At 43.3% G+C, this 24,000-nt stretch overlaps 1 protein-coding gene and 1 long non-coding RNA gene across 5 annotated transcripts in view; both read right to left on the bottom strand.

The window, feature by feature from the left end:
- Positions 1–24,000, bottom strand: part of LOC134467790 (calcium-activated potassium channel subunit alpha-1a-like) — a 189,927-nt gene that overhangs the window by 160,031 nt on the left and 5,896 nt on the right. The gene's annotated exons all lie outside the window — the stretch shown is intronic.
- LOC134467795 (uncharacterized) lies at positions 8,495–11,163 on the bottom strand. Of its 2 annotated transcripts, XR_010038651.1 has the most exons (5): positions 11,003–11,163; positions 9,510–9,624; positions 9,195–9,287; positions 8,803–8,971; positions 8,495–8,545 (listed from the first exon to the last, which is right to left on the bottom strand). It is a non-coding gene; the product is annotated as an uncharacterized LOC134467795 (long non-coding RNA). The 2 variants fall into 2 exon arrangements; XR_010038650.1 differs by having other exon boundaries at positions 9,510–11,161.

Below are 24,000 nucleotides of genomic sequence, written 5' to 3'. Positions count from 1 at the left end.
ACTGTAAGCGAAGCAATAATTCCAGCCCTTTGGCTTAGAATGTTTTTTTTTATATCAAATGTTTCAAATGTTATTTATTATTTTATTACTTGTTATTTTATGTTACTGGTCCTCTGTTGCAAGTAATGTGTGTCCTGTCAGTGTCAGTCCTGCAGGTCTATGCCTTTGCATGGAATAGAGGCAAACCTATTTTCAATCTCCTTGTATGACTTGTACAGTACATACGGGGGAAAAAACTTGACAATAGGGCTGACATGACTTGAGTTGACTTGATAAGCAGCTCTTTCCATAACATCTCTTCAGTTCCTCTTTTCTTCCCATTGCTATCAAAGGTAAATAATTGAAAAAGATACAGCAATATAAAAGGTAGAAGATGAGCTCAGAAAGAAACAGGAAAGAAAAGATTTCAGGACTTTTGTGCCTTGTGCTTGCTCTCTATCTCAAGGCTTCTTCCCGTTTAAAAAAAAAACGTTATCGCCCTCATAGTTCAATGCTTATCTTCTGGTTTGGTGTGCAATCTTGTACATCTTGTGAGAGCCGAATCACACAGGTCAGTGCTTCTGCTGAAGTGTGAGAGGTGGAGAAAAAAATGTGATGTTCTTGTGGATAACACTGTTAGTAAAAAGTAGATTCACTGTTTAGAACTGCGCTTCACTGCTTGAGAAGGTGAAACTCCTGTTAAAGGGCTTTGGAGACAATATTTTAAGCTTGAAAAAAAATGACTTTGCCTTGTAAAATGCATTTTACTGTATATAGCTTTAAAAGTATGTTCTCAAAATATATGAATGGCAATAATTCGTACATAGATGTAAAGACATCTAAACAGATACATCTAAACAGATTCTGATACTAAAATGCAAAAGTCAAAAAATGGCGTTTAAGTCATTTTGCAAGGAAACTCTTATACATCCTGTTACTTAAAAGATGAACACCCATTGAAAACATTTCAAGATGCCAAACGGATACCTATTTCAAACATTACTTAACGGGTTATTTAAAGGTTGAGTAAAATACAGCACTGTAACTATGTATTGCTATGCCGCTTCATATTCACTGGGGACTCGTGCTTGTGCTTGTGCTTGTGGAGGTGGTCTGTATGTGACACCTCACAGTGGGTTACAGCAAACTCTCCGAATCGGAAGGCCCGCGGCAGACTGGTGGGTGCCGAGAGAGAGGGGGAGAGAGAGAGAGAGAGAGAGAGAGAGAGAGAGAGAGAGAGAGAGAGAGAGAGAGAGAGAGAGAGAGAATGTCTTCAGAGCAAGAGAGTGAGAGAGCGAAGGAGCGAAGGAGCTGTGACGGTGAAGTGAGTTATCCCCCAGGCATTCGGGGTGTTGCAGTCACAGTCAGTATGCTGAATAAACTGCTGGGGCGTCGATGAGGCACAGCGAGACAGGGGACAGGGGAGAGCGTTTGGGGTAAAGCCAGTGCCTCAGAGGCACCCGCGGCAAGACTGGTGGGAGCCAAATGGAGAGCAAAGGATCGAGTGAGGGAACCGTGTCAGTGAACCAGGGAGGAGGAGAAAATGAGCCTCTGCCTCTGTGGATGAGGTCCACTATACAAACAAACTTGACTTGACTTACACGAACTTCACTTGAGTTGGCCCTGATGGAGAAGTATGAAAGTGAGCAGTAGATTTCACACAAAGTTTATAAATATAAAAACTAAGTATAAAATGAATGGTACGTTTTCTCTTCATTTGTCATTCGTGTCAGAAATTGACATTTTTCAGCTAACATCCAGGAGACAGCATTGGGCTAATTTGCCCCCAAAATCCCGGCAGAAAGACTGACTGTGTGTTCTGAATGGAGAGTGAGTGAAGAAACTGTCGGTGAAGCAGGGATGAAAATTCTCCTTTTCTTTTATTTTTGGTAAACACATCAATCTACTTGTGTAAGTACTACAAATAAACTTGATGAAGTGAAGTAACATGGGTGGCAGATTTCAGCCAGAAAATAGTGAGTTTAATTTTAAGTGACCTGTGCTTTTCCACCATTTGTTTTGTTGTACTTTATAAGAGAGAAATCCGCAATTGTTGAAAGTGAACTTCCACTCCTGCTTTTAACTGTCCCTCAGGCATGCTAGCTGATGGTGTCTAGAGGCTGTTAAATAACTTCTGGGATCAGGAGCCCAGGCCCTGTGAAACAGAGATACTGTTGAAGGCGTGTTGCTAATCCTCCACCAGCATGCAAACACACATACACACACACGCACGCACACACACACACACACACACACACACACACACACACACACACGCACACACACACACACACACACACACACACACACACACACACACACACACACACACACACACACACACACACGCACACACACACACACACACACTACCCCCCATGCCCAGTCCATCATCACACACACACACACACACACACACACACACACACACACACCACACACACACACACACACACACACACACACACACACACACACACACACACACACACACACACACACACACACACACACACACACACACACACACACATATGACTCTAGTCCTGGTTTTGTTAGAAAAATCCATCAGTAACACAAATAACAAAATCCAACAATGTTCTTGTGGGTTTGTTTTGACCTTGTCAGGGGTGTGTTTCTCGAAATCGTAGTTGTTTACCAGTTAGCAACTTGGATAGTGCCAATGGAAATTGTATTGAAAACAACAAAAAATAGCAACTGTATGGTTTTGAGAAATGCACCCCTGTCAGGAATGTTCAGAAAAACATCTGCATACCAACATTCATACCTTTCAGTTCAGATACTGGGTCACCTTGACATAACGTGGCATACCATTCGGTATGTGCAGCAATTACAGTAACAGGTGAAAAATCGAAAACGCTCCCTGACAACATACCAATCTCTCACAAAACACATGCTCACACTCAATTTATTTCTGGTAATGGGCTGAAGACAAACAAAAGAGGGATTGAAGATCAACAAAGAGGGATACGTGGCGAGCCTGCACAAAAAATGATCTGAAGGTCATACATAGGCTACTGTATATAGGCCTAGTAATGCTGAATGGGCTCTACACAGCGTCTCTTATTGCCCTTGTAAATATTTTATTGAAGCAATGTCAAAGTTCACAGATCAACAAAGCCAGTGGTGGTAGCAGATATCCAGGTCTTATTAATGCAGATAACATTTTGTCCATATATCAATGCATGATATATCATTGGGTCAGAAATGAAGAAATCGATTAGATGAAATATGAAGCATACAAACTTATCAATCTTCAAAAGATGTTCAGTTGCCTACAACTTAAATTCTTTGACTTGAGATGCTTTCATCGGAAGCTGCACTGGCGTCGCACTACTAGCTGGATTTATCCACTTGCGAAAACAATCTATAGAGAGCAAACAAGCTATACACATAGTGTATAGTAGCTTGACCAACTTAGTGAATGTCAATTTTCTTCTTGGAGCAGGCGTCACTCTTAATTATTTCAGTCTCTGAGGGAGCTGGCCCAAATTTCAAATTCAATGTTTCAAGAAGGAGGCCGCACCTTGCATAGTAGTGTTTTTTTATTGCACAGACGCGTTTCGGCGTGTGCCTTCTTCAGTGTGCCTGAAGAACACTGAAGAAGGCACACTGAAGAAGGCACACGCCGAAACGCGTCTGTGCAATAAAAAAACACTACTATGCAAGGTGCGGCCTCCTTCTTGAAACACCAACTTAGTGAATGCAATGCTGATGTGCTTCCTCCCCACAGGACAATGTGAACAGTCGGCTTTACATTCAGGCATGCTTCGTTAATATCTTATATTTCATGTTATTAATAGCACCTTCAATCTTCAAAAGACACCCAGCTGCTTACAACTTCAATGCTTTGACTTAAATGCTTTGATGCCTCTTTTGATGCCTCTATCTGAAACTACAGACACCGGCATTACACTATGCCTCTAAGCTGTAGTTCAACCACCTGTGGAGAGCAAAAGAGTTATAGACCAATTTTGTGAGCGCTGCAACGAAGGCTGCAATTTTTTTCCTTTCCAATCGATACTTTTAATAAATCAGTCTGCTTTAAATTCGGGTCCACTTTGTTAATGTCCTCTACTTCCTGACTTCCTGTTATAAATAGACACGGACGGGGGAAGAGGATCATATATTTCGACCGTCCCATTAGCAGAGAAGACAGAGTGTGAAGTCAATGAGGCTCCCTGACAGGTTTTTGCATTATTGAAACACTTGTTAAGTCATTTCGCGAGGGTCCCATGAAGTATTAATCCAGTCTCCACTGTAAATCTAGAGAAGCATACTTCTCCTCAATGAAGAGATACGTCCCTTTCTTTGAATCTTCAAAGCCCAGAGATACAAGATGATATTTTATTGATGTATTATGAATGATAGCCATTGTATCAAACTCCAACTACTGACACAGGTAAATCGAGGGGACCATCTTCATAAAGATAGAGAGCCCAGCCCTTTCATTGAATCTACTGAGCCAAATATAGAAGAATATACTGTATTATGGATGACAGTGTTTCCCGCAGAAGTTTTGCAAGTCAAGGTGGTGGGGGGTTGGCCTTTATCAGAGACACATGACTAAAGGCTATGCTGTGCATTTTCCTGTGAAAAAATGATATGAAACTTCCAAAAACATTACATATTTGATGAAGCAACCTACATCATAAGGGACCTAGTTAAGGTGGTAAGTGTTTGTTGGGGCCTTATAAAACTTGGTGTCTTAACTACAAAGTGCTGGGGGAAACCCTGGATAACCATTAAACACTCCCTACTGACATAGGGGACATGCATGCATGTGATTGGATTAGCTGAAAGATTCATTGCGGTCTGAAAAGCTGAATATTTTGGACCCACTATTTTGAGATCGTTCTATGCAAAGTCAATGAGATCCGTTGGCAGACAGAGCCAGTGTGAACAGAGGGTAACTGGTGGATAAGAGCAATACCCTGATACCCATTTGCCACCTTACAGTACATGGTGTGTGTGTGTGTGTGTGTGTGTGTGTGTGTGTGTGTGTGTGTGTGTGTGTGTGTGTGTGTGTGTGTGTGTGTGTGTGTGTGTGTGTGTGTGTGTGTGTGTGTGTGTGCGCGCGCGTGCGTGCATGCGTGCGTGCGTGCGTGCGTGCAGGCGTGCGTAGGCGTGCGGGCGTGCAGGCGTGCGTGTAGAATAAGTATGCACATGCAATTCTTATTAAGGGTGAAAATGTGTCTGCGCACATGTGCATGCGTGTATGGTGTATGGTGTGTGTGTGTGTGTGTGTGTGTGTGTGTGTGTGTGTGTGTGTGTGTGTGTGTGTGTGTGTTTGCGCGTGTGCATGTGTGCGTGTATGTGTGTATGCTAATGTCAAGTATCAGCACAAATTACTTTTTGCACAATGATTATGGAGAGTAACAGAAAAGAGCCTCAATAGTCCCATTACGAAGAGGGCTTGTATTATATTACTGCCAGTCATGAACAACTGAGACGTATTCATTAGACAAAGATCAGTGCTCACCTGACTAGCACACTCCCCCATGCTATCTGCCATTCCCACAAAGACTACTTACGACACGAAAGCAATAAAACAGCTGAGTGGCTTGAATATTAATGGCTCAATTTAAAACTTTGGTCTCCCCGCGGCCTTCTTAAAAGCTTTGAGCTTTCTACTTCGCCTCCTCCTTTCCCGACATACTAGAGTATATCTCCTCTTCGCATCTCATCTCATCTAATCTCTGTCTCGGTCTGTTTCAAGAAGCCGAGGAAATCAAGGGAGTTTTAGAAACAACTTTGCTCAGACGGCAAGACGGCCAATTTGTTAATTGGAGGAGACGGTTAGACCGAGAGGAAGTACTCAAGGGTTCGTTATTAGAGAGTTTCATTTCTTTTCATCTGTGCCCAGAGAGATAGCGATTAACGGCAGCCCGCTTTGAATGGCCTTACTGTAGGGGCCTACATTAAGTGAAGTGAAAGCCCAACTGCGAAACTCTGACTCCCATTATCATTGTGGCACAGCACTCCACAGCACACAAGTGTTCACTGCACACTGCACACAATGACATTGCATTTATGCCTCAACCGTGCACCCGTGCATTACCTCCTCCTACTGAGGACAGTTCTCCAGTCCTCTGGCCATAGGTGCATACGTGCTTGCCTTACGTTTATCAAATATTTTCGTTTGCGCACTAACTTTTGAAAGGGAGGATGCATTTTGACAACATATCGTGTGGTCAGTTGTGGCAGGCAAATGCTTTCAAGGTGGCTGTTTTGGCATCACAATTAACACTTAATCTACCACCTGCTCTCTCTACTCCCAGTCGGGACTGTTCTCCGTAATTGTTCCTCAGTGGTGGAACGAGAAGGGTCCAGCTGCAGTAAAACAGTTCCACCCTTAATGCAAGCACGCCCATGGGCGTTCCCGGCATTTGCCGTATTGGCCAATCGTGAAGGGATACTGCATGATGTCATTTTCAAGGCCATTTCCGGATGAAGGCTCCATGTTTGTTACAAAGATATCCCGTGCAAATTATCTTCCAGAAAAACGTTTCACTGAACATTCCACTGACATAATGTTCTCAACAATTTATGTAAGAAAGTGAGATAAATCACACGTTTTCTAATCCCAATATGTCTTTTGCTTTGTCTTCCCGTACCTCGGACATTGTAGCCTACTGTTTAGGACTCGTGTCGCTATGCACAAATTTGTCATAGCAACGTACCAGGTCGCCAAAATGTCAACACAACGACGTTGACATTACCTTACCTAGCTGTGTGTGTCGAGGTCACTGTTAACACTGTGTAGGCTATATGATTAAACATCCTTTCCAGGATATTAACACACCCGGAAAAATAATAATAATTAAAAAACCCTTTTTGGCGAGGTTGTTCACTTGGTAAGACATGATATAGGCTACTTAGAAAAGTTTGAAACGATGTAAAACATCAGCAACACATTCCCGACTTTTTAATGAGTGTCACCTCACCACATTTATGTGGCAATGTGGTCAGCTTGGAAAGAGCAGATATTAATGAAAAAATATATGAAATAGTATTTGAAATAGCAATAAGCTATTTGTTTGTTTTATTGGAGAAAAACAATTTCTTCATTACCATAGGCCTACCATACTCCATGTCTGTCTATGATTTAGGAGTGAGGTCACACTATTGAAGCTTACCTCTTTATCCAGGAGAGGTTCCAGATTGGCCTGTCTTAATTCAAAGGCCATCAGAAAACAGAGAACATTTTTCCTACCATCATAACCAGTGTTTGTGCGTACATAATCAGGACCGCTGACAGCTTTGGCTGTGCCCAGGACAAAGTCATCTGAAAGGGCCCCCCACTCAATACATAGACTACATACAATGTAATGAGGACCCATTCCTGGACCCCTCGTCTCACTGGGCCCAGGTCAACGGACCCCTTTGCCCCCCCTGTCAGCTTCCCTGCATGTAGGCCACATACATTGCTGAAAGAAGTGAACGAGACAGGAATGAAATGTGAAAATTTATTTCTGTTTACTTTTACACTATGAAGTGTGAACGGTTACCTCTCCTTCTCATATTCAGAGTGCATAAAACAGCACTCAACTGTGTGGTCTGTTGATAAGTACAGTAGATTAGACTCCATTTTTTAAATAAAAATCTATGGAGGGTTAACACAAAGTTTGAAATTGTGTTTGACCAGTCTCCAATGTGCAGTTTAACTAATAACTAAAAATAATGCATTGGCATGAAATACAGACTGATACATACAATAAATACAGTCACACAGAGACACAAACAGTGTGCAATAAGAAGATTAACATACTGATGGACAATAAATACACAAACACAGTGGACACACACACACACACACACACACACACACACACACACACACACACACACACACACACACACACACACACACACACACACACACACACACACACACACACACACACACACACACACGGCAGGAGGAGATCATACAGGTGATGTGAAGATGCTGTATATAAGGAGCAATGAGTAAAGTGTAAGTGGCATGGTGAAAGAAGTGTTCATGGAATATTCTCCAGTGTCCTTGGAATATTCATGTGGTTTTCTTCAGTGCGTTGAGGAGTCTGATGGCTTGTGGAAAGAAGCCGTTTCCCAGTGTGCTTGTGTAGTAGGGAGAACAGTCTGTATGCTGGATGAGTTGTGTCTTTATGATGTTCATTGCCCTCTTGGAACAGTGTGAAGTGTACAGATCCTGAATGGATGGTAGGGGTGATCTTATGAGCTTTTCTGCCGTTCTCACCACACTCTCTGTACTGCCTTCTAGTCTTCAGCTTGACGGCTGCCATGCCAGACAGAGAGGCTGCTGGTCAGGATGCTCTCAATGACACCCCTGTAGAAGGTGGTGAGTGCCGATGTGGGGCGGTCGGCTCTTCTCTCATCCTTCGCAGGAAGTAGTAGGAGTAGTGTCTGTGCCTTTTTGAGATGGTGGAGCCATGTGGTGCAGTTGGATGAGGAGGAGAGGCACAGTGGTTGGTGCTGGGTTGATCAGGCTCACCAAAGTTGCTGGTGTCATCAGCCCTCCCTCTGAAAACTGGCTCCGTGCCTGTCAAAAAAGGCATGCTAATGTTATGAATGAAAATAAAGACAAAAACAAGCACCCCCTATCTACCTACAGAAAGACATGACCATGACATGACCATGTGCATATGCTTGTGCACACGCCCCCCCACACACTGCTACTGTCTTAAAGTGTAGCACGCAGGCACGCACGCACGCAGGCAGGCAGGCACGCACTATATAGGCAGGCCTATTCTCCCCCTTTGCCTCAAGTCAAGTGTGCATTTTAGAGGTTGGCCTCACCTGCACATGTGTGAAGAGCAGGGAGATGGGAGGTTGAGGATGACGAGGCAGGGCAGGAGGTTCTCCTTGTGAGCTGCCCTGGTCCTGATGCTGATTGCCCATCACCATGCTGTGGCTCATCAAACCCATTACTGGCATATCGATGCTGAGCAGGAACGACTGCTTCCAACTGCACACAGACACACACACACACACACACACACACACACACACACACACACACACACGAGAGGGTATACATAGAATACACTACATAAAAATCACACCCATCATTTTAATGCAGAACTCCAGGCTGAAGAGTTACAGAGCGTCTGACCTGTACAGGGGTCACTATTACTGTACTATACTTATTGGTCTAGTGCAGAACAAAGCAGATTCAGTGATTTACTCACCACTGTGTGCAAGTTTCTGTGTTCAGCTCAGGTGGAAGCCTCCATCACAACATGTTGGTACTGACATCAACCATCTTTCAGAAAACTGGCTGCCTGTCAGAAATAGCAAAATTATGTTACCACAACAAGGTAGTATCTTAAAGATACCCTTAACCAAAGGCAGACAGACACACACTGCCACTGTCTTGGTTCTAGGACACACACACGCCCTTTAAGGGTCACATGTATAATGACCGGGTTCTCACTCACTCGCACACTCCTTTTCTCCTACTTTTGCCTCAGACAATGTAGTGAGTTTTTAAAAATTGGCCTTACCTGCACATGTGTGAAGGGCAGGAAGAGAGGTTGAGGATGGAGCTGCCAGTCAGGAGGTCCAGAGCTGTCCTGGTCCATCACCATCATGTGGATCATCAACCCCAACTTCTTATATCTGCGTGCACACATTCTCTCACACACACACACACACACACACACACACTTGGAGAGATACAGGTTATATGGCATATCAGGAGGCAGGGGTATTGTTGCGCTCTAGATGTTTAGAAATAAGTAGGTGCATGGACCCAAAAAGTAGAGCTCAATGTGGGAGCACACTAAAGACACTAAGGTCAAGTCAATACTCTCTGATGGCAGCAACCTGAAACGTCTGCTCTAATCTGCTCTGAGAATTCTTTATTTTTTTTTTAATCTGCTTGTGCTTGACCTTAGTGTCTTATTTAGTGTGTGAACCTGCTCCCACATTGAACTATATGGCACATTTAAAATCAGACCCAATGACAAGTCAAGTCGGTTTTATTTTCAATTTCTTTACATGCACTGGTCAAGAATTGAAATTACGTTTAACACCAGGTTGAACAAATATGACACCTCCGACTTTCAGTGCTATTCTATACATCTTTGCTTCAAAGAAACACAACTGATAGCTCAGATGATGAAACAGACGTGCACAACGCAGCACAGGAAGAAACTACTGTATAAACACCTTTTGGCCCAGCATAATTTCGTGATAGCTCGTGGTACAACAAATATTCAAAACTTCCGCGTGTCATTTGAAAGGGATGTCAAAACTATACGTTTATTCAAACGAGTAACAAACCACGAAACTGTTATTAATACGGAGATCATTTCGTGATCACTTTGTGGCGAACTTTATGATATTTAAGCAAGCAAGCACACCATCCGATAACCATTCGAAAGACCGTCAAAACGTTTATGAATGAACTTTTCGTGGTAGGCCTAGTTAACTTTTATTCTAGTCTGGCTAGCCCTTAGTATCTTTCATCTCACCCTTGTCATGTTAACGTCTTATCTTACACATAACGATGTACTCCATTCACATTTGCCTCGTATTGTCGTAACAAGATTCTGAGATGTGCTGCCTTTGTCCATTCTGACCAGGCTGGCTAGCTAGCTAGCTACCAGGTTGGAAATAGTAAACTAGCACAGATTTCCCAGGCAGTGAAGCCTGTAGTGGGGTATGAAGGGCAACAGATGTTCATATTTTGGGAACCAAAGGCAGTTTCCTGCTTAATATATGCAGTGAAGTAGTCACAAGAATGGTAATTACACAGGAATAATAGTTGTTTTGTCTGCCCATAACTTAGTGCTGTACATTATGACAAATACACACACAACATCTGAAACAAACTTACGAAGGGCGGCCTGTTAGCTTGCCTTGAAGCTAAAAAAAACATTAGCCAACACCGCTAGTTGGTGGGCCGAGGTGGTTAAATGTTCGCCCTCCGACTGAAAGTCAACTCGTAAAGTAACCGTTATGTATATTCATGCATTTAATATCGAAATCTTACCGACAGTTGAGTGATCGCTGCAGCGAAATCCTTCCAGTCGTTTTAAAAAGTCCGGCGCTTGTGTTGTCATTCGGCAGCAACTGACTTCAGAAACTTGAACAGCCAAAGGGGCGTTACTGTGAGGGCGGTCTAGTAAGGAGGAATGGGCGTAGCGGTATTAGCTGGACAAGACGCAGCTGGACCATATTGNGTGGAACGGTCTCCCAGAGGCAGCAACACTAAGGACATCTCTTTCAGCCTTCAAGAAGCAAGTAAAGATTCTCCTCTTTCGTGACTATCTACTACCACACTAATGTTTGAGCTGCCCTAGTCCCAGGCCAGACTCTTGACATGATGTGTATGTGTTTACTCTACTGAGGGGGAAAAACGAACCCTTCTTTGCATCGCCACTAGTTGTTCTGTATATTTCCTGTGCACTTTGTACCTGCTAGTGATGTTGGCTATGATTATGTTTTCGATCGTAAGTCACTTAGGTTACCAGGCGTCTGCCAAACGCAATGTAATGTAATGGAACCTTGGCGTTCCATCCATGCCCTTTTCATCTATGTTCGACCAATAGGTACAAATTAATTGCAAAAAAAATAAATAAAAAAGTCTGCTTCAACAAGGATTTTCCTGCAAAAGAAAGAAGTTTACCGCACACTTTCTTGACTTTATGCTCGTTTATTACAGCGAACAACGCGTTTCGCCTCAGTGCGTCATCAGGCTCGCTCAGGTAAGAGGTAAGGATTTTTCTCCTCCCACTTTTTTTTTGTTTTTCCAGAACGTGTCAGATGACAACTCTCTATCAGACATTTTTTTCTTCTTGTTATTTGGTTGCCAGACATTTTGAATGTGCAGGCTTTAATCTACTCCTTCAGAGATCAATGGGAGTCTATGGTTGAATCAGCTATGCCTCTTATGACATGCTTGTGGCCATAGCGTTTGTAGCAGAACACACTTTTTGGACGACTAAACAGTCTGATACAGTGGTTTTCAAAGTGGGAGCCGGACCGGGCTGAGGATGCTAGGGGATCCCCAGCAGGTTGTCAGGAAAAGCATAGCAAAACAACATAAATATTGTGATAAATGAAATAACTAATGTACATCAAAATAAACAATAGCAATATTCCCATTAGTTAAGAACCACATTATTCTCATCTATTGCAGCTCTGAACATTAACTAACAGACCTAGACTATGGTTGTGAAAGGGGGTGATCACTTAAGATAATGGAAAAAAGCAGGCGCACACAAGGCTTGTGTGAAAAAGTGTATTGAAGCCGAAATTAAACAACAGAAGTCTGAGGTTATCTGGAGAAACAGACGTTTCGGAGCTAGTCCATTCTCAATGTCTCCAGTGTGAAAGGGGGTGCACAGAAAAATACTGTGGTACGACCCATGTATGGGGGGCCCTAGCTGGAGTATACAGGTCTGGGGGCAGTGGTGTAGTCTAGGTAGAACGCGGGTATACAGTTGTGCTCATATGTTTACATACCCCAGCAGAATAAACGCATTCTCTGCGACTTCTCACAAAATTTGAAGGATTACACAAAACCTTTTTTTTCACTCATGGCTAGTGACTGGCTTAAGATATTTATTAGCAATATTCTGTGTTTACTCTTTCAAAAGCATGATCACAACCCAAACTACCCAAATGACCCTGTTCAAAAGTTTACATACCCTAGTTTCTGATGCTGAATATGGCCCTGTTTAACATCAGGGACCGCTCTAAATTGTTTGTGGTAGTTGTGGATAAGGCTCTTAATGTTCTCAGATGACAAAACAGCACATTCTTCCTGGCAGAATGGTTGTTTCCTATAATATCTTTGGGTGTCTTGCTGGAACCTCACATTTGAGGTTTCCCCTGAGTGGCTCAATGATGTTGAGATCAGGAGAGTGAGATGGTCGCTCAAAAACCTTCATTTTATTCTTTCTGAAGCTAATGACGGGTTGATTTGGCTTTCTGTGTCGAAATATTGTCATGTTGGCACCGTTGGAATTTCAATTCAGAAATGCAATATGAGGAGTTTGGTTGGAATCAAGCCAATGGGCAAGGGAATCATTGCATTGCAATGATCATTGCAAGGGAAATTGTTCAGGAGGCATAGGACAACCAAAAAATAACTTCAGGTGAAATATAGGACAACATGAAAAAATGTTTTAAACTGTACAGGAAAGAGGCACTTGAGGAAAGATGGGCTGTTGGGGGTTGCCAGGAGAAAGTCATTACCACAAAAATGCAAACATGTTATTTTGCATATGATACACCAAATAGCACAGTGAGAAGCATCAAAATGCCTGTGACAAAGTCATTTGGAAAAATGAGATCAATATGGAACTTTTTAGGCCACTATTAACAGTACCATTTGGAGAACAGTCAATGGAGCCTATGATGAAAGTTACACCATACCCTTCTGTGAAACATGGTCATGGACCACTGATTTCATGGGGACATTTGAGTTACAAATGCATTATACTTTTGATCCATACTCGCAGAATGATGAATACATTGCCCTGTGAAAAATACTGGAGGAAACTTGACACACATCAGCCTTGAAACTGCATGGTCCATTGTTTGGACATGCCAACATGACAATATTTCAACACAGAAAGCCAAATCAACCCGTCACTAGCTTCAGAAAGAATAAAATGAAGTTTTTGAGCGACCGTCTCACTCTCCTGATCTCAACATCATTGAGCCATTCAGGGGAAACCTCAAATGTGAGGTTCCAGCAAGACACCCAAAAATATTATAGGAAACAACCATTCTGCCAGGAAGAATGTGCTGTTTTGTCATCTGAGAACATTAAGAGCCTTATTCACAACTACCACAAACAATTTAGAGCGGTCCCTGATGTTAAACAGGGCCATATTCAGCATTAGAAACTAGGGTATGTAAACTTTTGAACAGGGTCATTTGGGTAGTTTGGGTTGTGATCATGCTTTTGAAAGAGTAAACACAGAATATTGCTACTGAATATCTTAAGCTAGTCACTAGCAATGAGTGAAAAAAAAGGTTTTGTGTAATCCTTCATATTTTGTGAGAAATCGCGAAGAAAGCGTTTATTCTGCTGGGGTATGTAAACATATGAGCACAACTGTACGTACCCACTTCTAAATTTCAGGGATTTCAGTATACCCACTTAAAATTGATTGATCCATTGTTTTGAATAGCACAAATATATACAGTATACCCACTTCAAAAAAATGCTCAAATATACAGTATACCCACCACAAAAAAGTAGACTACACCACTGTCTGGGGGCCTTGCCATGGTAACGTTTGGGAACCCCTGGTCTAATACACAGCACCTTGTTTAGAGAGGCAAACGTGATGACACAAAACAGTTCAACTAAGACTATGTCAAATAGTTTAACAGTTCACAGACCATGCCTGCCAAGCATATCCCTGTGCTATGGCATATTGGCAGGCTCTTCACACAGAGCAAAACAAAGTGGGCCACTTATGTCCGTTCACGCCAAGCCATGTAAACAACATGTACATTAGTGTCTATGTTTGCATATGGACAGGGGAGGCTTTAAGTGGATTTCAAGCATTCCAAACTATAATTCATTATTGTAGCAGTGCAAACATTTTGCTTAGAGGTAAGGTTGTTTGCCATACATGGTACTGCCATACAGGACCTAAAAGTAGACTAACCAGTTAGCAATGGCATATAGGTTGGCTATGGTAAATTGCATTGCAACCATGTAAGTTGCTAACATAGTTACAGTAGCGATGGCAGTTTTGAGAAAAGCACCCCAGAACAATTGGAAACTACATACTTGAAACCTCACCAAGTGCTAATCTTACTGAGTGTCCTGTTCCTTCACTAATTTAGCTGTTTGTACTTGGCACAGCCTATGAAATAATTGCAATGAGATCTCTCTTACTCCTTTGCCAGGTAGATGAGATCACGAGTTAAGGATACAGTGGTTGCTGTAAGGAGAATGAGACTTGTAGGACATTGCCAAAGGCACCAAGAACTGCCAACCAGCAAACTGGTGCTGTAGGAACCATCACGAGGGTGCCGGTTAAGAGGACGTCCCACAGCAACATATGTGGACATGCTCAAGAAAGACGTGGGCACGCAGAGTACCAGCATACTGAAAAGATGTATGGAGAATCGGGATGACTGGAAGTAACGATGGAAGGCTCATCTCAGGACGACCTAGAGAGAGATATTCTGTTTTAGGTTCTCTGGATGCATTGTTTTTTAAACTTTGCATTGCAAACTTTGCATTGAAACTTTAGACTCCTCCTTTCTGAAGATTTTGCTATTTTACCTCTGGATCAGTTCAGTTCAGTTCAGTTCAACTTTATTGGTACCCGAAGGTAAACTGGGTTTGCAGTATAAAAAGAGAAGATGGCTGTCCTTACATCAGAAACCACAAGACACATGACACATAAACATGGAGTCTAAAAAACACATGTAGGCTTCACAAGGAAATAAATAAAAATGTTTGACATTTGACTGAAAATACACATACAACATATACACACGTGTTCCATGGCAGAAGTGACACCACACTCCTGGTGCAGCTAAAGTGCAAAGAGCATTTTTACAAATACATTTTTTATTTTATTTTACATCTTGTTTAGCAAAGTAATTGCAGCTGGGACAAAACTGCTTTTGAACCTATTGGTTCTGCAACCAGGAACTACCAGCCTCCGTCCAGAGGGGAGGTACTGGAACTCACTATGTAAGGGGTGTCGGCTATCATCTAGGATAGCCATTGCTATCCGCTGTAGTTGCTTTGCATACAGGGAAGAAGGGTGCAGCTGTGGTTCACCGATCAGTTTACTTGACCACTTAACAATTTGGTATAGGCGGTTCTTGTGTGTAATGGGGATCAGTTGGTCAGGCTGTGGAGGAAAAAGAAACTATACTATGATAGTAACTAGACTATAATGAATGAAAAATAATGCGGATGGTAAATTAAAGTAAAACAGAAAGGTTGTGGTATTACGTCGGAACAAATCACAAACATAGGCCTAGATTCTCATAGCAATCGATAGTCAGGGTTGTAACACTTGGCATAACCTTAACTTCTCTGGACCTTCACATCTAGCAGACTTTGACCCATGGGAAAAGCTGCACTCAGCCAATAAAAACCTAAATATCTCAGCCTCTGAAGCACATAGAAACATGAAATAAGTTGCATTTAAAAGCTATGACCCTCATTGTGCATTAGAATGTGTTCATTCAGCTCTAACACACCCACATTTTTTATTTAAAACTCAAATCTCAAGAACCTGAATGTAGCATCCATGAAGCTCCAGACGCCTAAGTCCATGCAGCGTATACTCAGCATCAGGGTTAAAGGGGTTAAATATTAGAGAATCGGATACATGATTGCTTCACAATCCTTAGCTCTCCCTACCAAAATATCATATCTGGCCTTGGCCATGGCTACTGTTATGCTGGGGAACTGGATTCGGTTCAGGGCAGAGGGCATTTCCAATCCTCCCCTGTCTCTCTCTCTCTCATTACTTTCTTGTCTCTCAAACTGTCCTATCGCATAAAGGCAAGCAAAGCAAAACAATAATCTGAAAAACCCCTCTTCTTCATAATAGTTCGTCATTAAAAAGCAACGATGTCTCCTTCTATCTGCAACACCTCCTGTGTTCGTGTTTGTGCTCCATGATGCTCAACAAGGGCAGTGTCATTGTGCGTGGTAATAAAATTGCAGTGATAATTCAACTCTTTTGAGAATCGATATACAAAACATCTTCTGGAGTGTATTTGGTCCCAGAGCAGGGCCGACCCGAGGCATAAGCGAACTATGCAGTGGCTTAGGGCCCCCACCCTACCAGGGGCCCCCTGTGAGCAGCAAAGTTACAGGAAGAAATTAACTTTCCACCATTTTCCCTAATCATGTATTTATTTGTCAGGGAGTACCTCAATGACTGTGGGTACAACCTCACTTTCATGTACTAATTGTACTTGTAAAAACCCTACAATAAACGCAGAGTACAACAAAGAGTAATAGTTTTAAATCGAAAGTAAGATATTCCTTCATAATCAATGGCTTGCTGCTTAGCTCCTATCATGCAAGTAAATGAAGAAGCATCTGATGTTGCGTAGGTGGTGTTATGTGGGGCCCCGGATAAAATTTTGCTTAGGGCCCCATGAAGGCTTGGGCTGGCCCTGTCCCAGAGTACTCTCCAAGTGTTGAAGTTGAGTGGCGGACTGCGTAGGAAGACCTTGGTTACACTATACTTTTGAATATTACAAATGGAGTATGTGATTCCATCCCAATCCTCAGCTCTTCCTAATAAAAAAATCTATCTTCTTCTTCATATTAGTCCTCCATTAAAAAAAAAACCATGAGGCTTCTATACCCATCCCCTCCTGTGTTTGTTTTCGCTCTAACAATAGCGGTGTCATCTTAAGGGCTTTGAAAAGGTAAGGCTGGCCATTTAAAGGTCAAGATGTTGACAGGTTGCCATTCATGCCTGAACGTCTATTGTGACATGAGGCTAAGATGAGGAGTTCTTCTTCTCACCGTCATTGATCCGTATCCGTATGAAACGTCACTCACACACAGACAGACACATACAGTACATGAGCAGCACACTCACAACACACATGTACACACACACGCAGACACAGACACACACACACACACACACACACACACACACACACACACACACACACACACACACACACACACACACACGCAGACGCACACACACACACACGCGCGCGCGCACACAAACACACACGCACAGAAACATACACACACACACACACACACACACACACACACACACATATATACATACACACACTCACACACACACACACACACACACACACACACACACACACACACACACACACAGACTTTGTGACCAGAGATCAAAGCATTTCCCAACTCTGTCTTCTCTACGGCTCTGCCAGATCCATTATTGGATTCATGGACCCTGATTGGTCATTCATAATTCATGATATGTCCAGGTCTCGATATAAATTCAGCGACAACCTTCTGTGTCATCACCATAAATACACACACACACACACACACACACACACACACACACACACACACACACACACACACATACACTTTTCCTATCAATCTGCCGTGCCACGCCCACCAGCACCCTCACGCCTCCCAGGGGCCCTTGGCCCCACTTTGAAAACCACTGCTCTAACCATTGAAACCTAGACATACAATATTAGCGAAAGTAATATTAATCACATTTTATGTGGTTGACTGCATGTACGTGTGTGTGTGTGTGTGTGTGTGTGTGTGTGTGTGTGGGTGCGTCCGTGCATGCGTGTGTACGTGTGCGAGCACGTGCATCCGTGTGTGGATGTGCTGTACATCTGAGTGTGTTTGGGGGGAGTTACAGTCAAAGTCCACATCCAATTTTGACCACAAACCACCAGTGCCTTGCCTGGTTACCACCAGACCTAATCACAAGTGTCTTTCAGATCGAAACGATTGTGTAGAACTAAAGGCAGTATGGGAGTTCCCAGGCTAACCAGTTCCCACTTTAACAAACACACACACACACATACACGCACACACGCACGAACGCACGCACGCACATGATAATAAAGATAATCGTTATTGACTTTCAAAAGACCACTCAACAAGGGATCTATTACTACACATAGGGGTGAAAAGAAGAGAAGAGAAGGAGAGGGTGAATGAAGAGGAAGGGAGGAGGAAGAGAAGAACACGGAGAAGGGGTAGGTGAAGGACGAAAGTTAGGAGAGGGAGCAGAAGGAGATTTGATAAGCAGGAGGACAGATGACACTATGTGTGTGTGTGTGTGTGTGTGTGTGTGTGTGTGTGTGTGTGTGTGTGTGTGTGTGTGTGTGTGTGTGTGTGTGTGTGTGTGTGTGTGTGTGTGTGTGTGTGTGTGTGTGTGTGTGTTTGTGTGTTGAAGTGGGCACTGGTGGTTTGTGGTCAAAATTGGATCTGGATCTTCTTCCATCCTCATCTCCCATCTAATGGCTAATTCAAACATAAGCCATTTGGCTCCTCCCGCAAGACGTCATTGGACTACATTGGACTATAAAAGTTAATGCAATATCTCATGTGGATGCAATGGGGAACAAGCTGGGGGTGTGGGGGATTGGGGGTTGGGTTGTGTGTTGGGGGGTGGGGGGTGCTGAAACGTAGTGAACAAGGTGTGTGTATGTGTGTGTGTGGGGGGGGGGGGGTGCTGAGACGAGGTGAACATGGTGTGGTGTGTGTGTGTGTATGGGGGGGGTATACTGAGACATAAGAGTTGAGACATCATCAACTCTGCTTCTCTTTGTCCTCCACATCCATTCAACAAGTGTGTGCGCGTGTGTGTATGTGTGTGCGTGCCTGTGTGTATATTGGAGGGTGAGAAATGGCTTGTGGTTTGTGTTTACACCACCATTACATCCGCAATGAATCCAAACCAAGACAAGAAAAGCAAGCACACACACACACACACACACACACACACACACACACACACACACACACACACACACACACACACACACACACACACACACACACACACACACACACACACACACACACACACACACACACACACACACACACACACAAAGACATGCAAGCGTGAGAGCGAGCCAGCCAGGGAGTGAGTGAGGGAGCCTGCTGCCTTCTAATGAAACACTTCTGTCTGCTGTTACCAGGCAACAGGCCTCATCCGATCCATCCGTACACCATATAGGTGCATGACACCGCATTTATATGGACAGGCCAAGGCCCCTGGAGACGCATTCTGTTGTTTAGGGACGGCGGAGATGACGATGACGTGCGACCAGGTGCCATAAAAGAAACCTGTCCCCATAGAGACACCTGTGGTAGGACAATAAGTCTTATATGCGCTGAAAAAGAAGTTGTCAGCTAACAAATTATTCGATTTAAAAAAAAACATACGTATATAGGCCTATGTTCATTGTTTGAGGGTGAGGGTGATGGTGATGACGTGCAACCAGTGCCGCAATAGAAACCTGGGACAATGGATCAAGCACCCTATTCCTACAATATGCTGGGAACAAGTTGTAAGAGAATCACCATGATGATCATGATGATGGTGTGAGTTACACCCCTAGTCTGCAAAAGGGGCAGAGAATATCACGTACACTGAAAGAAGTTGTCTGTTACAAATATCCAAGTGAGTATAGCTTACAGCATCAATTTAAATCAAGGACATTCTGGTGCATCTTGTCTCATATCAATGTTATACAAATACAAAACGGGGATGGTTACAGTGGCATCCTGCTGGTTTCACAGAGAAACCGGTCCCCAAAGAAACAGGATTTAAGGGCCAGCTATCTATATTACTGTCCATGGTTATAAGGGGTGGCACCATTACTGTTTGGATAATGGTTGCCAGTGCTAAATCCTTCAAAAGGGCAATGGGCAACCTAACAGGATCTGTACAGAAACTGTATCAGTACAGAAACCCTGTTATAACATGAAAATCACTGAAATGGGCAGAGTTAGGCGTGATAATAAGGTGGTTAGGTACATGATGAACCTTGTGTGTTAAAAGGGGAAAAAGTAGTTCACACCCTCCAAGTGAAGTGTTTAACTATCTGCTGAAAACAAACCTACACTAATACATCAAGCAGGCTTCAGTGGGGCACTCTAACCAATGTTACAGTGTTTTCTTTGACAGTGTTGTTCCCGTTTAAAACCATCAATGGAAACTTGAATGTTGTCAGCTCTTAGAAATGTACCATGACTGAAATCCAAGAGTAAAAGGAAACAGCTTAAAGAGAAAGAAAGACAGACAGACAGACAGACAGAAAGAAAGAAAGAAAGAAAGAAAGAAAGAAAGAAAGAAAGAAAGAAAGAAAGAAAGAAAGAAAGAAAGAAAGAAAGAGAGGATTCACTCCATCTAACACACCAACGGTGCACGTGCAGAGCTTGTCCACAGCATGTGGCGTCAGCGTCAGTGGACAACGTCAGGCCAACGTCAATCCAACTCAACTGACAGCTGTAGGTAGGTTTCTCTAGCATTGTGTGTCTCTTTTGACAGCTGGGTCGAGTTTGAGATGAGAGGAGCTGGAATGCGATGGGATGGAATGGGTGTTTTCTAGCGGTTTGAACTAGCCTTTACATTAAAGGCATTTTATGTTAGAAGAGCGCCTTGGCATCCTGTGTTTTTTTTTACTTATTAAATGTGTATTTTTATTAAGCACAACGGTGGGAGGATGATGAGAAGAAAAAAAAGAGTGAGGATGAGGAGCGGTGGTAAAAAGGAGCTGGGTCGAGTTTGAGATGAGAGGAGCTGGAATGGGATGGCATGGGATGGCATGGGATGAGTGTGTTGCCTTCTTGCCACTCCATTGCATAATTACTGCAGGAATGAGTCAGCCACCACCGGATGACAAACGGTGACAATCTCTAATTTATGCCCAGTGATTAATCATTTCACAGATAGCGAGTGGTGCTTCAGAATTAAAGCACGTCGCGCAGCGTAGTGTGAGGGAGAAGGATGAGTGGAGAGGGAATAGTGAATGCTCTTGAAAAGGAGATGAAATCCATCTATCTAGTGAAAACACAAGTGTGAGTGAAAGGAGATAGTGAATGTTCTTCAAAAGGAGATGACATATCCAGAGATTCTTCAGAATAGAAAATGTACAACATATGTAGTATGAGGATGAGCGAAAGGGGAATAGTGAGTGTTCTTCAAAAGGATAGTTCTTCAATAGCTAGCGATCATTGATTGTATAATTACTACATGTACACCCATTACTAGCGAGTAGCGACAGCTAAGAATAAAACAGCGTAACGCACTGTAGTTGTAAAATGTTGTGTATATCTAGTGAAAACAAGTGCAATGTAGTATGAGGGAGATTAGGACGCGTGAAAGGGGAAGAGTGAATGTTCTTTAAAAGGAGATGATAGCTAGATAATCAGATAGCCAGATAGCTAGTGATCATTCAGAATAAAACTATGTAGAACGCACTATGGTAAGAGGGGACCTGTTGAGTGAAGGGTAAAAAGTGACTGTTCTTCAAATAGGGAGGATCTATGGATGCATGAGGGAGCTAAGACAAGTCAAACACATCAGCTGTCCGACACAGTTAAAAACCGTAACGGGAGCCTTTATTTTTCGTTCCTTCATACTGTATGTTTGCCTGGCAACGCCATCCTATGTTCACACTGTGGGAACACATCTGGGAATGAGTGACCATAATGTCATCATAATACCAGCCAAGGGTTTTTTGGGTGATGTGTTTCAGTATGTGCAGGGATTCGGCTCAGGTCTGTGGTAATACTGTGCCTCTTGCATGCAGGCAGGCAGGCAGGCAGGCAGGCAGAGAGATAGACAGGCAGACAGGCAGACAGGCAGGCAGGCAGGCAGGCAGGGAGACAGACAGGCAGACAGGCAGGCAGGGAGATAGACAGGCAGACAGGCAGGCAGGCAGGGAGATAGACAGACAGGCAGGCAGGCAGGGAGACAGACAGGCAGACAGACAGACAGGCAGACAGGGAGACAGACAGGCAGACAGACAGACAGGCAGACAGGGAGATAGACAGGCAGACAGACAGACAGGCAGACAGGGAGATAGACAGGCAGGCAGACAGACAGGGAGACAGACAGGCAGGCAGGGAGACAGACAGGCAGGGAGACAGACAGACAGACAGGCAGGGAGACAGACAGACAGACAGGCAGGCAGGCAGGTAGGGACACAGACAGGCAGGCAGGCAGGCAGGCATACAGGCAATGACACAGACAGACAGACAGGCAGGCAGGGAGATAGACAGACAGGCAGGCAGACAGACACACAGGCAGGCAGGCAGGGACACAGACAGGCAGGCAGGCAGGCAGGCAGACAGGCAATGAGACAGACAGACAGACAGGCAGGCAGACAGACAGACAGACAGGCCATCACACACAAGCATACTAATTTCTGTATTGCAATTGAGACTATTGTTGGCATTATTTCACATATTCTATGTGGTCTCTGTGCCAGTGTGTGTGTGTATGTGTGTGCGTATGTGTGTGCGTGCGTGTCAGACCTTGATGTGTCTGAAAACTGCATGGCATTAGCCTTCCCGAAATGGGCCAGCCTTGAGATGATGCCCTTGTCAGGTAATCACACTGGGCTTATTCGGGCTTACAGGGCCAGAATTAAAATGGAACATAAATAATTGAATAATGAATGGACCCTAATAAATGGTACCACTGTTCATAGTTTGGTGACACTTTACATTACGGATCGCTAATAAGATGGTAGTTTCATGGTCATTTGTAATGTCATTTCAGCATCATTTCATGGTAATAATGGTTTATTATTTGTAACGACGGGAAAAATAACCATACGGTTTTCAGTGCAATTGCACTGTAATTTCTAGTTATTAGCAATGGAAACAGCTTTCAAATGAAATTCATTGGAAATTACCATGAAACTACCACCTTATTAGCGATCCGTAATGCTAAGTGTTACCAATAGTTTTAAATCCAGACTCAAGACAAAGCTGTTCTCAGATGCTTTCCCTTCGCAAGACGCTTTCCCTCCAAATGATTAACTATCTTTATTCCTGCTTTTATCCTTTCCCCCTTTTTCTCATTGTGATTTTCATTTGATGTTCTCTTATACTTCTATTTGTTGTGAAGCACAGTGAAAAATGCATCTGTGAAATGCGCTATGCAATTAAAATGGCCTGGCCTTGCCCTGCCCACATCGGTCCCATCAGCTCATAACGGTCATCGACGCATAATTATTGGCTGATTGATACTTTTTCTGGTCAGTCTGGAAGAAAGACACAGCAAGCCAGGCTGTTGCACTAAGCCTGTAGATAGAACCTGCTATTGTTAAAGGTGCACCATGTAAGACTGTGGCCAGAGAAGGTATTGCAACTATGCTGCTCATTACACTAATACTGCGCTGCCTATTGCCAAATTTGACCATTTCATGATATTAATGAATAACAAACCAACTTGTATGACCAAAGGATGGTAAGTTTTGCTGCTAAAAATGCCTATTTCTGGATATTCTACATGGTGCACCATGGAGAAGATCCCCCTTTTC

The sequence above is a fragment of the Engraulis encrasicolus genome, chromosome 17, assembly GCF_034702125.1.
Source record: "Engraulis encrasicolus isolate BLACKSEA-1 chromosome 17, IST_EnEncr_1.0, whole genome shotgun sequence".
Taxonomy (NCBI): domain Eukaryota; kingdom Metazoa; phylum Chordata; class Actinopteri; order Clupeiformes; family Engraulidae; genus Engraulis; species Engraulis encrasicolus.
This window is presented reverse-complemented; position numbering and strand designations above follow the sequence as displayed.